At 41.8% G+C, this 14,976-nt stretch overlaps 1 protein-coding gene across 4 annotated transcripts in view; it reads right to left on the bottom strand.

Annotated features, from left to right (window-relative positions):
• Nucleotides 1-14,976, bottom strand: part of chico (insulin receptor substrate 1 chico) — a 172,665-nt gene that overhangs the window by 144,368 nt on the left and 13,321 nt on the right. The gene's annotated exons all lie outside the window — the stretch shown is intronic.

Raw genomic sequence — 14,976 nt, 5'->3', positions numbered from 1 at the left:
ATTTGATGATGACGTAGTAGGCAGCAAGTAGCGCTGGAGGCATCGGTTGGACCGATTTATATTGACTGTAACTTGTGTTTTATTTATCCGATCAGATTAAAATTTTATATCCAATACTATCATCGTAGTAAATTTCATGGGTATACTCCAGTTTTTATGAAAATGTTTCCTTTAGAGCTATATGATATAGTGGTCCGATCCTGACAATTTTCTTACTTTATCTCACCCGGGTAATAAAAGGCACCAAAAAATTTCATTGCGATAGCTCCTAAGATGTCTGAGTAAGATGAATACGCACCGACGGACGGTCGAACAAACGGACATGGCTATATCGACTCAGCTTCTCATGCTGATCAAGAATATATATACTTTATGGAATACCAATACCAATTTTATAATACCCTCTGCAAGAGTATAAAAAGAACTGCTTTTGAGCAGATTCAAGTCTAGTCTGGTGCGACTTATGTATATTGAGGTGACCAAATGCAAAATACTCTATACTCTAAAATAGGACGGACAAGCGAAGTAAAAAAACTTTACTGGTTTATGATTGTCAACAATTTTATACCATACACACATAGGGTGAAATGGTATAAGTCGCCAAAATGTATGTTACAGGCAAAAGGAAGCTTCCTCTATAAAGTATATATATTCTTGATCACGATCAACAGCCGAGTCGATCTAGTCATGTCCGTCCGTCCGTCCGGCTGTATGAACACGCAGATCTCGGAGGCTATTAGAGCTAGAGCCACCAAATTTGGTATGTATACTCGTGTAGTAGGTAAATGTATAGAGTTAATTGGAATATTGGACACGCCTCCTTACGCCCCCAAGAATCAAATAAAACTGTTTTTCTTAAAAAGTAAAACAGCTAGCGACATCAAATTTGATTTATATACTCGTTTAGCTACCGCGCAGAAATCAATTGTTCAAACTTCACGCCCCCTTCCGCCCCCGGAATTTACATAAAACTGATTTTCTTAAAAACTATGACAGCTACCGACATAAAATTTGGTATGTAAACTAGCCTAATAGACGCGCAGATATTGATATTGGTTATTTAAACATTTTGCCACGCCCATCTCCGCCCCCGAAAATGAAATCAAACTAAACAGCTAAAGTCACCAAATTTAGTATGTACACTGACTTAGTGTGCGCGCAGAGTACATCTTTTCATATTTTGCCACGCCCACTTCCGCCTCCATAATTTAGAAAAAACCGATTTCCTCCTGTAGATTTTGACTATCGCATTCAAAGTCGGCAGACTAATTAATCTTATCTATTTCTAGCAAACTACCAAATTTAATTAGAAACATACAAAATATGCGTATGAACGTATTTTACTAAGCGGTCCACAAGGCCAGTATTGGCCGTTGGATAGTGGCGGCGCTAGAGTGCTACTGTGTTTGTAGAGTGAACGAGACAGCACATAGTATGAGGCATGTAAAAACAATGTAATAGACATTTGGTTTTTATATTTAAAACATTTGTTTCACCTGGTGTATGGTATACCCAATTCGGCGAATCGACTCACTTCATTTAACCATCTTTTAATTAAAATGACTTTTGCAACCGTGTGTGTTAAAAGTTAATGGGAATTTTAATGTTTATGATTATAATCCCATGAGTTCCAATTGCTGGAATGGGTATCAGATTATACAGTTGCACTGCCTGCCTCGCCACCAATGGAAACGTGACTTAAAATATCACATGATTATTAGCGATTGTGCCTTCATTAAGCCATATAATTGCAAGACGTCGTTATCTGGAACTGGTTAGTTAGTTTAATCTGCTTTTTCAATTGTGGCTTCGTTGAGTCAATGACACATGTCTGTTTTTGCAGCAAATTCAATAAGTAGTCTTGATTCGAGATCGTAGTATGCCCCAATAGTCCAGTCAGACGTTGCCATCCATCCTGTGCCAACTTTCATAGTATATGCCTCGTTTGGGGTTGAATCGCGTTATGTTAGTCCTTTGTGCAAATGCTATAGCATTCCTTCCTATAGGAAGTAACAACATCATTGGGCAGATCGTCATTGCCAACGGTGGCAGACCGAAAGACAAACGTCTTTTTGTCTATGGTTCTGCAGTGTCCTCGATACCAGGGTTTTCTTGGGAATTCAATTCTGTGTCATTTGTCTCGATTTTGCGTTTTATCGCCGTCTCTCTAAGCAAGGGAGACAATTTATGAATAGCCCGCTTGTAGGTGCCTCTGGATATAATTTAACAATTCGTCCAATCGGCCACTGCAAGATTGGCACATTATCCTCCTTTAGAATTACCTTCTTTGACGTTGTTATATGGTTTCTTCTATTTGGATGTACCCTGCAATTCCTGTAGGTACTCCTGAGACCACTGTGTCCAGAATGTATGTTTAAGTCGGTGCACTAATTCCCATTGCTCTGGAATCGATCGTTGTGTTACTGGCTCTGCATCTGGTTGGGCTACTAAGTGTTCTCCGATTACTATGTGGCCTGGGGTTAAAGCTGTCAAATCGTTGGGATAGTCTGAGTTTGGCGTTAATGGACAAGAGTTCAGCACTGCTTCAACATTGACAATGATGGTAGACAGTTGTTCAAACGTCAAGTTTGCTGTAGATACGTTTTTCAACAGTAAATGCTTAGCGGACTTTTCCGCAGCTTCCCATAATCCTCCGAAATGTGGAGACCGTGGTGGTATGAACTTAAATTGCACTCCTTTTTGGTTGCAAAATTCCTTGATAGTACCTGCTGCCTTTTCTGAGAGTATTGTATCGGTCAGTTCCTTTAGTTGAGTGTTTGCTCCAACAAAGTTTGTTGCATCATCGCATTATAATGTCTGGCACCTTCCTCTGCGCTCAATGAAGCGCTGAAGCGCACCCACAAATGAGGAGTTGGACAGGCCAACTCCAAGTGTACTGCCTTGGTTGCAAAGCATACAAATACTGCAATATAAGCTTTGTCGGGACGTTTTCCTCGAACTTTATGATGGACCCAGAATGGTCCACAATAGTCTACTCCGGCGTTGAGAAACGGTCTATTCTGAGATACCCGGTGCTCAGGTAGGTCACCTATGACTTGTTTAAAGAACTGACTCGTGCATGCTACGCAGACCTGAATCACACTTCGAATCATCGGTTTTATCTTAATGATGGGGTACTGTTTCCGAGCTATTCCGCGTAGTGCCTCATGTCCACAATGAAGATTCTCTTCATGAAGTTTCCGTGGTATAATTGATACTGGTGCTTGTTGTAACCGAGTTGCTACTCGTATGATTGAATGTTCATCCAGACTTAGTGGCAATGTTGCCACCGTGCTTTTGCGATCCAGCGGTTGATCAGGTCGTTTCTTTAAGTGTCGTAATTCATATGCAAATCCTGTTTCTTGAATTTGCTTGACGATTATTCTTCATGCTTGGTCCAACTCTAACTGAGTCGTTGGTTTCCTGTTCTGCTTGTGACAAAAGCGTATCACATACGCCACTATTCGCTGTAGCCGGTAAAATGAATTTCTGTGATTTACCTTATATATCCATTCACTCGTGTTGTTTGCAGTGGCAGCCAACATGCTGATATACCCTGGTTTTCTGGCTGGGCTGCTGATATGCCTCGAGACAGAACATTAGCTGCGTTGAGCGCTGATGACACATGACGCCATTGCCTTTGGTCAACCGATTAGCCACAAACGTGTGGAAATGTGATGCCCGTCAGTTAATCCAAGAGATTACCACTGTTGAGTCTGACCAGAGAAATGATTCAACACTTTCTGACCCTAATTGGAGATCCTGTCGAACTCTATCCGTGAGTTCAGCTCCAAGCACAGCTGCACATAGTTCCAGCCGGGGTAGTGTCTGCTTTTTAAAGGGAAGCTACTCTCGACTTGGCGCACAACAATCTGACCGAAATTTGGCCACATTTATAGGTTGATTGGACATAAACTGCCGCTCCAACCGCATTTTCTGATGCATCAACAAATGTATGCAGTTCGTTTGTAGTGGTTTAAATGCCTGTACATCCTCTCTGTAGGCTTCCCATTGCTTCTCCAAATACGGCGGCAGGTCAACATGTTGAAGAAGCATTTTCGCTCTTACCACTACCGGTGCGACAGCCCTAGAGGATCGAAGATTTGATCGACTTCAAATAACACCACTCGTCTGGTTATTTCTTTTGTATGCTTTTGAGCCTTTCCACATAGCTGATCTTCTTTGGGTGCCCATATGATTCCCAATGTTTTCACACTTGTTTGTTCCAGTGTGTCACCGAAATTGATGTCAGCAATCGTGTCTTCCTTTCTGATTTCCTTTAGAATTTGACTGCTATTTGAACACCATTTTCGTAAGTTGAAACCCTTAAGCCTAAGGATTTCTAGAAGCTCTTGTCTTATTTGCAGGGCTTCTGATAAACTATCTGCTCCTGTGAGACAATCATCAACATAAAAGTTAGTTTTTAATACTAATGCTCTAGACGACCAGTCACTTCGTCGATAAATATGCGGCTGATGTGTTTCCATAAGTCACCGTTTTTAAACGATAAAACTTTACTTGTTGACTTGGATCCTTTTTCCACACAATCATCTGATTGAATTGATCGGCATATGTTCAAGCTGTTCATATTCTGACATAAATTTCACATACTCCTTTTATGTCAGGGCTCACTCGCCGCTCTAACGACATGACACGCAATTCTCTTTTTCCACACGCATAAAGAACTTTGTTTCTAACACGTGTCCGTTGATTTTTTTTTAACTCTTTTCTTACATATAGCCGTTTAAGTAAAAATCGTTTTATCTAAAAAGTCTAATGTTTGAGAAGTATCGGCTTACAATATTATCATAGTTATTGCTCAAAGTCACTGTTTTTGACCGATCGTTTTTATGGGAGCTATAACTTACAGTCAATGTACATATGCTATGCCTAGACGGACGGACGTACGAACATGGCTATTTGAACTCGTCTCGTCGTGCTGATAAAGAATATATACTTTTGAAAGGGTATAAAAAGCTAACTTAGAACTTCATACGAATTTTTAATATAATTTTTCTTGTTTAATGCGCTATGATTCAAAGATTGACATGTATTTTGTTTTTTGGTAATATCTTTTAAAATTATGCTGTTTAGGCAAAAGACAGAAGTTACTTTTCTTAGGTTTGGCTAATGGAATAATCAAGCTTAAAAAAAAATCTCAACAATAGCAGCGAAGAAGAAAAAGGGCCTTTATACAACAAAGTTCGAATCTTCAAAAACAGTTCAAAATTAATTTTTAATTTTATTCACATGAATAGAAATAGAAACTTTTAAGTAAAAAATTCCACTATTGATTTCCTAGTTTGCTCACTGGGGCGATATGTACATACACATAGTCATATTTAAATTCTTTTTCCACGGATATTTCTAACTACCGTGGCATCGCAAAACTTTCCGCGATAATAGACTATTTGAGAAAATTATTACGTCTTCCCTTCATCACTTATCTAGATCCATTATATCTCCTTGTCACCATGGCTTTATGATTTGTCGAGAATTGTGTCAAACTTTTAGAATTGACTACCCTTGTATACCCTAGAGACATAGAAATAACAACTTACAAGTGCGGTGCTGTTTTCATTTGCTCCGCCGAAAAAGTTCGCAGAATCGATTCCTACGATCCTGCAAAAAGGAACATACTATTTAGGAGGCGCCTAGCAGTGTCTTAGTCACATACCTCTGCCAGATTGCCCTGGATTCCGGCGTGCTTTGGGCCCCGGGACTGGATTTGGTTGGTCACCTGGACTTCGAGTGGAGGGAGAGGGGAGGCTGCCCTGCTGCCTTTCTCCCGCCTTTTTTCCATACTCGCCCCCTATTCTCTTGCTGTGTGAGTGTGGAATTCATCTTAATTTCTCCAGGTCAACACGTTTCTTGTTGTTGCAACTTGCAAGACTCTGCTTCTTCTTCCCCACTGGGCCACCCAAGCAGCTGATCAACACCAGTGTTGGGCAGCGCTAAAGCCCAGGAGGGCGCAGTCCACAGGTGGCGCTTAGGGGATCTCGTAAAAAGCGTTACGTTATTCCGTTCCCGCCTTTTATTTTTTTCAAATTTAAATTCAAATTCAAAAAATAGGAATAGAGTCTTGTAGCAAAGAAAATCCCGGCTTTCTCCAAATATTTGGCAGTAACAAAGGCCATGGTGGAAGATATTGCAGAGGAGGGGGACGAAGCGGCCATCTTTGGCAGAAAGCCAAGACTTAGAATGTCGCCCAGAGAGTCGGTGTCGGATGTCACCAATATGGAAGAAGTGGCATCAGGTCCCAATCGGCCGTTAGTCTCCGACATTCCGGAACTTGATGAGCTGGGCAAGCTGCTATATACACTGGCCAAAACCTTCACCACAAAGGAAGGTGGCAAGCCACCAACTCGGCATGTAACTGCAGGTAACAAGGATGCGATTACGAGAATGTACGAGCTCCAAAGACTGCTCTGTCAAAATGTCCCCCGAGGCCGCCAAAGTGGTGCCTAAAAAAGCCGAAACCGACTCGAAATCATCCCAATGTGGACCTGTGCCTACAAAATGGCAATAAAGTCACTCCGAAGAGGCCCCGCGAGGAACAGCCATCAACTAGAAACTCACCAATCAAGAAGCGGCGGGCTCACGATAGACCTTCGTATGCTGATACTGTGAGAGACGCGGTAGCTGACCCGTCGACCATGCCTCAGACGGCTAACAAGGCCTTGAATGGTCAACGCACCCAGCAGAAATGGCAGACTGTAGGTCAGAAAAACAAGAGACCAAGACCAGACGTCATATTTATAAACTGCGAAGATGCAACCAAGCAGCAGCAAGTCACAGAGCTGATCACAACAAATGTTTCTCTGCAGAAGTACAGAGAGAAAGTCCGCAGCATCCGGAATTCTGCCGGCGGTATCACCATCCAAATGGTGAAACAGGATAACGAAAGCACACAGGGGCTAAAGGCGGCTATACAAGATGCACTCGGCGATAGCGCAGTAGTCCGAGTTCCCAAAAAGTCGATCGTTGTAGAAATTAAGGACATTCTGGGGGCTTACACGCCAGACGATGTGCTCAAAGCAGTGTTCGCATCGCAAGACGGAGATATTCCAGCAGATGCGGCGCCAAGACTACGAAAGGCATACGGCAACACGCAGACAGCGACACAACGACTACCAGCCGAGCTGGCCGAAAAGCTACTTAGCGAGGGCACAATTCGAATCGGATGGTCAGTCTGTAGGGTGAGGATCAAGGTAGAACCACTCAGATGCTTTAAATGCTTGGAGTTCGGGCATGTAGCAAAAAACTGTGGCAGCGAATTTAACGCATCTCAACAGTGCTTCAATTGTGGCAGCACAGAGCACCATCGTGCCAGCGAATGTTGCGAAGAATCATTGTGCATCCTCTGTACCCGAGCGGGGGGGCAAAATGTCTCACATAAAACGCTAAGCAGGATGTGTCCGGCGTTCCTGAAGGCATTAAACAAAATCAGGGATGATTAGAGCACTGCAGCTCAACCTCAATCATTGCAGGGCCGCCCATGACTTACTGACTCAGTCAGTCAGGGAGTTACGGGTAGCGGCTGCATTGATAAGTGAGCCTTACCGCCGCATGAGTAGTGGAGGCTGGATTCAGTCGCTGGATGGAGGATCAGCAATTTGGGCATGTGAAAGTTCACCATGTCTATTGGAAAATAATCACGCTGCTGTTGGATTCGTAAGAGCAGAGATATCTGGCGTACGAATATATAGCTGTTACCTGGCCCCCAGCCTAACTGTCGATGATTATTATAGCATTCTAGATGCCCTAATTGACGACGCCAGAGGCCACGAAAAGGTGGTCATAGCAGGCGATTTTAACGCCTGGTCTGTGGATTGGGGATGCGCAAGCACAAACTGGAGGGGAAGGGCCGTTCTTGAGGCGTTAGCATCCCTCGATGTGGTCCTGCTCAACGAGGGATCGCAACACACATTCAACAGGGGTGGTGCTGCGTCGATAATTGACCTGACATTTGCCAGCAGCGGGCTGTTCAACAGTATAAAATGGAGGATCAGCAACCACTACACCGGCAGTGACCATGAAGGCATTTTGTGCGACATAGGAGCCAATAGCAACAGAGCAGCAACTACGCGCAACTCGTGCAAAGGGTACAAAGCGGAGACGCTAAACCCGCAGCTATTCGCTGAATCGCTGGTCATTAACACCACAAATGACCCGGAGACTGCAGCAGAGGCGGTGACAACTTGCCTCACAGAAGCATGCAACAGGAGTATGGCAAGACGAGGCACATATCGGCGACACCACACACCCGTGTACTGGTGGACTAACGATATCGCCGCAGCTAGAAGAGACTGCCACATAGCGCGTCGCCAATATTCTCGATCAGGAGGCAGCGATAATGCGGAAACACTGAGGCAGCAGTATAAGGCTAAGAGAAAAATACTCAAAAAAGCAATCAAAGACAGCAAGCGTACGCTGTTTCTCGAGCTTTGTGACACGGCCGACACAGATCCTTGGGGAAAGGCATATAATACGATTGTAAAAAAGCTTCACGGGCACAAGCAGCAAGCTCCGACAGATTCTGAGAAACTCGGCCGCATCGTATCCAGCCTTTTCCCTGCAGTGCATGACCCAGCAGAAAGGCAAGATCCATCGGCGACACCAGCAGAATATGAGGCAGAGATTACCGTGAGAGAGGTAATTGATGCTGCAAGGAGTATCGCAGACGACAAAGCGCCAGGCCCAGATGGTATACCAAGCCGCGCCACTAAGCTAGCGGTGTCCCTGCAGCCCGAGGCGTTCGCAGAACTCTTTAACCTATGCATGAGGTCAGGCATTTTCCCAAGCAGATGGAAAATTCAGAAACTGGTCCTTATTCCCAAGCCTGATAAGCCACCAGATGATCCCTCAGCATATAGGCCCATTTGCCTGCTCGACACCCTAGGCAAAGTGTTTGAAAGAGTCATCTGCAACAGACTGGAAGTGGCCATAAGAAAGGTGGGGGACTTGGCTCCGCTTCAGTTCGGGTTTCGCAGAGCACGCTCGACTGTCGATGCCATAAAAACAGTTGTAGACATAGCGGCAAATGCAATTGAAGGCACGAGATGGAAAGGCGGAGACAAGGAGTATTGCCTGATAGTCACACTTGACGTCAAAAATGCTTTTAATTCTGCCCGCTGGAATAAAATTCTATCTGCATTGGAAGGCTTTGGAGTGCCCATGTACCTAACACGTATCATACGGGGCTATCTCAGCAACCGGACTCTCCTGTACAATACTGATGACGGGCTTAGAACGCATCACATCTCAGCCGGAGTCCCTCAGGGCTCGGTATTAGGGCCGACATTATGGAATGTAATGTATGACGGCATTCTTCGTTTGACGCTACCGGCAGGATGCACGATGGTGGGCTTCGCCGACGACATTGCACTGGTGGTAGTGGCGAAGCATCTGAGCCTGGCAGAAACTAACTGCAATGAGGCAGTGTTGATAGTCAAAAGCTGGCTGGACAGAATGGGATTGGAGCTGGCGGCGCAAAAAACGGAGGCGGTGCTAGTCAGTAGCAGGAAAAAAGTGGAGACAGCATCAATCAAAATTGCGGATGAAACGGTTGCGTCTAAGCGAGCATTGCGCTACCTTGGAGTAATAATTGATACCAGGCTAAGTTTCAGGGAACATTTGGCGATGACTAATACAAAGGCTGCAGGCACTTGCAGGGCACTTTCACGCATCATGCTCAACTCCAGGGGCCCCAAACAATGGAGAAGGCAGCTCCTCATGACGGTTCTTAAATCCGTTATTTTATATGCCGCGCCCATATGGGCCAGAGCAGCAGCAACACCTAGCTACACCAGAGGATTGGCAGCGACATATCGATTGAGTGCCCTACGAGTCTGCTGTGCATTCAGGACGGTATCCACGGAGGCAGCATTGGTAATTGCGGGCATGCCACCAATTGATCTACTAGCCCTAGAGGATCAGGAAGTGTTCTTGGCAGTACGCAGCAACAACGCAACTAGAAGGGTCGCTCGCACAGAAGCAAGGCAGCGCACGATTCACAGATGGCAAAGGAGGTGGGATGATGCATTGAATGGAAGATGGACTCACTCGCTAATTTCAAATATAAGAGGCTGGATAGAGAGAAACCATGGCCAAGTGTCGTTCCCGATGACACAATTCTTAAGCGGGCACGGCTGCTTTCGCAGCTATCTGCATCGTTTTAAGATCGACGATAGTGCGCTATGCACTTGGTGCACCGAAGACATTGAGGAGGATGCTAGCCATGCACTATTTACGTGTGGCCGATTTGCGGAGCAGCGGACTCGGCTGGGAACACAGCTGGGTGCAACTATTAACGCGGGCAATCTAATTTCGATTATGCTAGAAAGCGAATCTAACTGGAGAGCATGCAGCGACTATGCGGCGTCTACAGCAGCTGAGCTTCGCAGACTAGAACGCGAGAGGGCTAGGGTAGGGTAAGTAGGGAATTTCTGTGCTTTCGATGCAATGGCCCACTGGCTAGTCCCGAAAGTAATGTTCCCTACACCCAAATGCACAAGCCACCAGCAGTAACAAACTTTCTCTTTCCTATATTCTGTCTATTTTTCTTTTCTTTTTTTCTTACATATGTAGCCTATGTTATTACTTGTAATATTTATTGTTAAATTTCTATAACCTATTATACTGCTATACTGTATCCCACCATCTAAATAAATGAATTAAAAAAAAAAAAACAAAAAACCCTTGTATACCCTGGATTCCGTAAAAACTGTCAAACTGATGTTATTTATACTAACTTTAGTTAGGCTTTCGATACGGTTGATCATTCTATTCCAGGGGTGACATAGAGAGAGCCAGCGCAAACTGTCAGTGTACTTTGTGCATTACACTTTGAAAAATGAAATGTCGATCGATGATCTGCTGCAAGAAAATAAATGAGAAAACAACCCCCAAATTAATTTTTTCATGTTCATTTATCCAACAATGCGACATAGATGCGCTCGCGTCGTAATGCTGCAACAGACTAATTCTGTTTTTACGCTCTCAAGTGCACTTTGTGTTGACTTCGGCATGCACACAGATGGTAAATCATATGCCGAAGAAAAATGCCCGCACGGGCTATGGGTGCCTACCCCAGTTCTACACTTCTATGCCGCCTACCCTTACAAGCACATGAGCACGCTAACTCCGACACCACTCAACCAAAAACGTTTATATACATAACTTGGCTATTTTTAGAAAATTTTTGATCAAATTAGTAATTGTCGTAGTTGGAAAAATAAAATCAATATCGACTCGGCTCTTGATGTAAATCAAGGATATATAACCTTAATGGGGTCGGAAAAGCCTAATTTTGCCTATTGTACTAATTTTAATATACCATTGCTATAACATAAACAGAGTGATAAGGAATAAACCCCAATGACTATTAAAATTAACACTTGAAGAGGACCTTTCGTGTACTATAAGAAACATATTGGAGAATCCAATTGAACAAAAAAATCGAGTGCGAAGTAAGGTCTAAGTTCTTCATAAAGCGATGTTAGTATGACGCAAAGATAGAGCTACTAAAATGCTGTAATTGATATGTTGTTGGTTTCTCAAAGGAATTTAGGGGTTTCAGACAATTGGGAAATACCACTATTTTCAGAGGATTCTGACTTTTTGATGCAAATAAAGTTCCCACTCTGCTGTCACCGCCAAAACAATTCAATTCTTACTCTCTTTAATCGACCTACATATGCATAGGTGCAACCGCGCACTAAAACGTTCTATGTCCCACTGCGCATTCTTTTTTAAACTTAAGAGCCATTTGCAGCCTATGTTGTTCGATGTTTGTTTGGTAGGTCCATCAGCTCGGCTCCCATGCATACTGTCCACTTCACACACTTTTTCCTCGGACGTTTAAGTTCATCCGTTTTGCTTACTCGTGGTGTCCTACCCGCACTATGAAGGTGCACTATGAAACGATTCCTCCAGGCATATCAAACATAATCGTGGTACAATTAGTTTGTTCCAAGGTTTTTTATTTATTGAAGAGAATATGTCTTCTTTAAACCACTTTGTGCGATATTCCTTTCCTTTGGGTCGAATTCCCATTCCAAAAGTTCAATAGACCGGCTTTCTGTAATCTTTGGAAACGGCTGAAAATGAATTTTACTCACTATGCACGTCTTACAGGGTAGGAATTTTGTCACGCCTAGCCCACGTAAGCCCTTACTTGCAATCTGTGCCAGATTTGTATAATTTTGATGATCAATGCAGAAACAAAGCAAACAGTTTTTCCAAATCAGCTTAAAAAACAAACAAGTTGTTAATCTTAGCCGCTTTCAAAATATATTCACCGTTCTGTATGACCTTTGCCGTATGTTTTTCGAAATATACAACACTGTTATATTCAATAACACGCGTCACTCACATAAAATTTTCTGCCAGCACTGATACATAAAGTACATTGTTCATTGTTAATGCGGAATGGTGACTTTTCCCTTGCCTTCTAGACTTTAATACCCCGCATCTGCCAGGTTGCTCCACTTCTGTCTTTTCATATTCTCTGCTTAGCATTTAACAAGCTACATTGCTTGTTTTTCATTTTCTCATTCTACTTGTTCTCTATTGCCTTTAACAAGAAATTTGCAACCGATTTTTCTTTGCGTGTGTATTTCGTTTTCTACTTCTGTTCTGCGTCCCTTCTCTATCGTTACACTTAGACTTTATCGTCCCGCTTTTTCCATTAATTTGATATAATTTCGAAACTGCGTAAGTCGTTTCATTTCACTCTATTGAAGTGCATGCTAGAAAAAGCATGCTACCTGCGCTGGATTGCACAATTCTAAAATTGTAGTTCTTTGGCGAACACTAGACGAAGCGTTGCGTGTGTGTGTGTATGCGTGTTCTCTGCTGATTCGAGCAATGACGAAGAAGCCTGCCAACAGCGTTTCAGCAGAGCTAATGTCGGACCGGACTGTATCATATAGTTATATAAGAAAAATAAAACAATTCACGGCAAATATATGTAAATGGACTTTGCTCAAACGCTGCCGTCAGTATGCTAGGCATTTCTCGAAATAACCAGAGCACACACACCGAACGCTGACGTACAAACATGCACATATAATTGGTTTGCAAAGGACGTGGGGATGCATTGATAAATTGAGTTACAGAAAAAGAATTTTGAACATGTAAAAATATTATTTCTAAGGACAGCAAGAGTATATAAATTTTCATAGCCGAAGTTAGCTTCGTTGATATTCTTAAATTGTTAGAATTAATACAGATTTAAACTTTAGAGCTTAAAGTACAAGTCGCGAGCTGTGGCAAAAATATTTAAAAATCAGGTTAATGTGGGTATATTCCATTGTCACTGACTCTCTTTTTATACCCTTGCAGAGGGTATTTTAAAATTGTTCAGACCCCATAAAGTATATGGGCAATTCCGAAATCACTCACACGACTTTCGGAAGCAGAATAAAACTTTATAAGTGAAAAAAATCAAAAAAAATTAAATATTTTACAATTAATCAGTAATAATTTTTTAAAGTACTTTTTAAGGTACTATCAATCGTAATAAAACTTTTGGGCCTCCTGTTTTTATCTGTTGAGAAAAAAGCTCCAAAAGAGCGGTCACTCACACGACATCAAATATACATGAGATTATACATCATTGCTAACAACCGCCAAACTCTGCGAACTGTCTGAGAATTTGAATATTTTTTGCGTATATTAGAAATGTTAAGCTTTATTTGTAGACTTAAGATTTTTCCATATTGGCCTCGACCTTTTTTTTTAAATTATTTTTCTGAGTCACTCCCACGACATCACTCACACGACATTTTTTCCAGTACAGTTTTCAATGCATTTTCATAGAAAATTTTAGTTAATTTATTAGTATTTCAGCTATTAATATAACCAAAATAGGAAAGGGATTATTTATGAGTTGATACAGACTAATAAATACTCTATACTCCAAGAAATATATATTAATTTATGTAGGATTTTTGGGAATAGGAAGTTCGGCCCTTTTTTATTTTCTTTTCGGTGTTTTATTCCCTTAGGTTGAAAAAAACCTACTTTCGACTTAATTGGGTTCTCTGCCTTTTTTTCCTGTAATTTCGGGTTAATTGTCTTTGTTTTTCTTCGATTTCGTATGTTTTAATGGGTCTCTTTTTATTTGTGCACTATACCGCCTTTGATTTTTACTTTATTTTATTTATATTTTCCTTTTTTCCATCTAAATTTCAATTAAAAAAACGATAACAATACCTTTACAAATACATATATACATAAGGGTTTGCACTTATGGTCACTCACACGACAAACTTTCGGAGTTAATAAAACAAAAAATGATTTGACCAAAATATTTTTTTTTTTTTTTTCAAAATTGTTTAACCTATTTGACGCAAAAAATATATTTTCATCTATTCTTCTGGAAAAGTGTAAGTGCTAAGAAAACTTTTACTGTTTTTCGGTCACTCACACGACAAAAAAAGATGACTTGACTCTCTTTATATTTTTTACGGTTAGTTTACGTATCTAAGTTTCATTTAAGAGCAGAACATTTACGGTAACAGAACCTCTAATGCCGTAAATAATTTAAAGAGTAATCTCTTAAAAATGTAGCAAGTTTACTAAAAACACAAACTCAACTTTTTTTTACAAATATTTTGTACATTTGAACTTTTTTTCACTATTACTATTCAAAAATGTACATTTGGAACATTTCTTAATAAAATATAATGAAAAAAAGACGTATATTTGGTACTTTATGTTTGGGTCCTGTGGTTGACCTTTTTCCGGAAATGCCCACATATATTCTTGATCAGCATGAGAAGCTGAGTCGATATAGCCATGTCCGTTTGTTCGACCGTCCGTCGGTGCGTATGCGTCTTACTCAGCCATCTTAGGAGCTATCGCAATGAAATTTTTTGGGGCCTTTTATTACCCGGGTGAGATAAAGTATGAAAATTGTCTGGATCGGACCACTATATCATGTAGCTGTAAAAAAAACATTTTCATAAA

This window comes from Drosophila tropicalis, unplaced genomic scaffold, assembly GCF_018151085.1.
Source record: "Drosophila tropicalis isolate 14030-0801.00 unplaced genomic scaffold, ASM1815108v1 contig_980, whole genome shotgun sequence".
In the NCBI taxonomy this organism is placed as follows: domain Eukaryota; kingdom Metazoa; phylum Arthropoda; class Insecta; order Diptera; family Drosophilidae; genus Drosophila; species Drosophila tropicalis.
Note: the sequence above shows the minus strand (reverse complement) of the source record. Positions and strands in the feature narration are given on the sequence as shown.